Genomic DNA, 2937 nt, shown 5'->3' on the forward strand with positions numbered 1-2937 from the left:
GTGGGCGGATCACGAGGTCAGGAGATGGAGACCATCCTGGCTAACACGGTGAAACCCCGTCTCTACTAAAAATACAAAAAATTAGCCGGGCGTGGTGGCAGGCACCTGTAGTCCCAGCTACTCAGGAGGCTGAGGCAGGAGAATCGCTTGAACCCAAGAAGTAGAGGTCGCAGTGAGCTGAAATCACACCATTGCACTCCAGCCTGGGTGACAGAGTAAGACTCTGTCAAAAACAAAACACAAAAAATAGTGACTCCCCATGCCCTTCCTCCAAGCCCCTGATATCTTCTATTCAACTTTCTGTCTCTGTACATTTGCCTATTCTAGGTACCTCCTGTAGGTGAAATCATACAATATGTGTGTGGCTTGTGTCTGGCTTCTTTCACTCAGCATGACGTTTTCAAATTTCATCCACACTGTAGCATCTATCAATACTCAATTTCTTTTTCTGGCTACATAATATTCTATCTACTTATTATTTTTATTCTATGAACAATGATTGACAGCTTCATTTCTGGAGGGCTGCCAGTGGGCTACACACTTTGCAGGTCCTTCACCTGTATTGTATTTATTCTTGTATTTATTCCATTTATTTATAAACTAATGGCCCCCATTGTGCAGATGAAGAACCTGAAAGCCAGAGGGAATAGCGACTTTTCCAAAGGTCACATTGCTGCTTAGTGGTTAAAGCAGCACTAGAACCCTGTGGTGTCTTGATTCCCAGGTGCCTGCAGGGTTTGAGAGAAATGGAGACAAAGGAGGCCGTGGGCAGGAGGCCAAGAGAAGCTCAGTAGGTGCTGACCATCAATGTGGGGATGTGATGGGCGTGGGAGGAGGTGAGGTAGAGCCCCCACCATTTCAGCTTCTTCCCCTCCAGCCGCTTTCCCATCACCCTCCCCAACCATCTCCACCCCAGCCAGGGCCAACACCGTTCTGACTGTTGCTTTGCCTGCCTCTACTTTACCCCTGGTCTTCGACTCCCTAATAGAAAAAGCTGAGGCCCAAGGCCTCTGGGCCGACTGCTCTTTTGGCATAAGTCCTCCACACCCTTCCCCCCACAGGTAACCCCAACAGGGTGTGGAGAGACCTGCTCTTTTACCTTGAACCTCTACTTTGTTCTACTCTTGTTCCTCTGCTGAGACCTGGTTAGCCTTCCTGGGGCCTGACTCTCCCATTCTCCAGCAGCAGCCCTGACCTGACCTCTCCTCCTCCCAACCCTGCATGGGGCCCTGCAACCGAGCATAGCTGTGTCTGGTCTTTGTCCAGACATCAAATGGTCCAGGGAGGCGGTGGCATTGTGGTTATTTTTGCCTGAGAGGCTTTCTGTACCCTGACCAATCCCAGCCTCATTCCTAATGGGTTATGAGAGTGGAGATAGCTTCTTATCCACGTTTCTTACAGCGCCTCTTCCCCCACCCCAACACACACGCGCGGACGCGCGCACACACACACACACACTCCTTCCTTCCCACTTCTGCTCTCCTTAGGAACTGGAGTCCCTCCCTGTTCTCCCTGCTCTGCCCAGCCTCCTGGCCTCAGTCCTCCCACCTGCGATGAGAGTCCTCCAAGGAAGAACTATAACAATTTAGAACTTCAGTTGAGTCTCCAGTAGCCTGGGGTACAGAGGTGGCTTGAGGCTGGGAGGATGGTGGAGGCTGTTCTGCAGATGCCAGAGTCCTTTTGCTACCCCAGGGCCTCTTGCTGAAGGAACGTTGAGTGAGAACACTGGAGCCTGGGACTCTGGGTGCCGCGATCGTCCCCACCCACCCGGAAGCCCTTCTAGGAGTGCCCAGGTCTTCTCTTCCTCTTCCTTGCTGGAGGTTTGCTTGCTTGTGCCTTGGAGAGGTGGTGGAGGGGTGAGGCAGTTCTGTCCTTTAGCAGGGTTTGGAAATCCCTTATGAGGTCCTGGCTCAGGGGCGCACTGGGCAGCAAGACCAGCTTTAGCACCTTCTCCTGGTAGTGAGGCAAAGGGTTCGGGCAGGGCCAGCTCCTGGCGAAATTGTTGGGAAATGGGTTGGGCATGAGCTGGAGGCCCTGGGGTTCGAACCTCCCACCAGCGGATATGTGCCGGTACCTGTTGGGAGAAGGGTGTGGAGAGAACAGAGAGATCAAAGAAGAGATCCAGGCACAGTGGAGAGATGGGGAAGGGGAAGGGTGATGCTGCTGTCCACAAGCTAGGTAGCCATCAGGCGGCAGGGAATCCCTTCTGTCTCTGCGCCTAATCGGGTATTGACCTATGCCAAATGGCCTGCACCTTGTGTGTGTTTTGGCGTTAGTCTGGTGAGATAATGTTCGGCTAGTAAGCCTTCCATCCTTTTGACATACTATATATAATATTATGATCCAGATCCCAAATGTCCTTCAAGTCTCACCTTTTCCACTAATGCAGTGCCAGTGGGAAGACCACAGAACTCAGCTCCACTGGATAACTGCCTCTTCTCAGCAAGCCTGCGGTATTGGGTCGAACAGTAGGAAATAGACTTTTGTGTCTTTTAACACAGCTGAATAGTGGCTGATTTTCTATGACTCAACACACTTTGCACCTGGTTCAGCAGACAGTCCCCTGTTTGCTGTTGTTGGTTTATGCAGAGGCTCTCAGTCTGGCTGCACATTAGAATCACCCTGGGAGCTTTTCAACACAACCTACCCAGGCTGCCCTCAAGGTCAGTTAGTTAGAATTTCCAGAGGGAGGCTCAAACCTCAGCATTTAAAAAAAGAGCTTCTAGGCCAGACCTGGTCACTCACGCCTGTAATCCCAGCACTTTGGGAGGCCAAGGCAGGTGGATTACAAGGTCAGGAGTTCAAGACCAACCTGACCAACATAGTCAAACCCCATCTCTATTAAAAATACAAAAATTAGCTGGGCGTGGTAGCAGGCACCTGTAATCCTAGCTACTTGGGAGGCTGAGGCAGGAGAATCGCTTGAACCCGGGAGGC

The sequence above is a fragment of the Mandrillus leucophaeus genome, unplaced genomic scaffold (genome assembly GCF_000951045.1).
Source record: "Mandrillus leucophaeus isolate KB7577 unplaced genomic scaffold, Mleu.le_1.0 Scaffold79, whole genome shotgun sequence".
In the NCBI taxonomy this organism is placed as follows: domain Eukaryota; kingdom Metazoa; phylum Chordata; class Mammalia; order Primates; family Cercopithecidae; genus Mandrillus; species Mandrillus leucophaeus.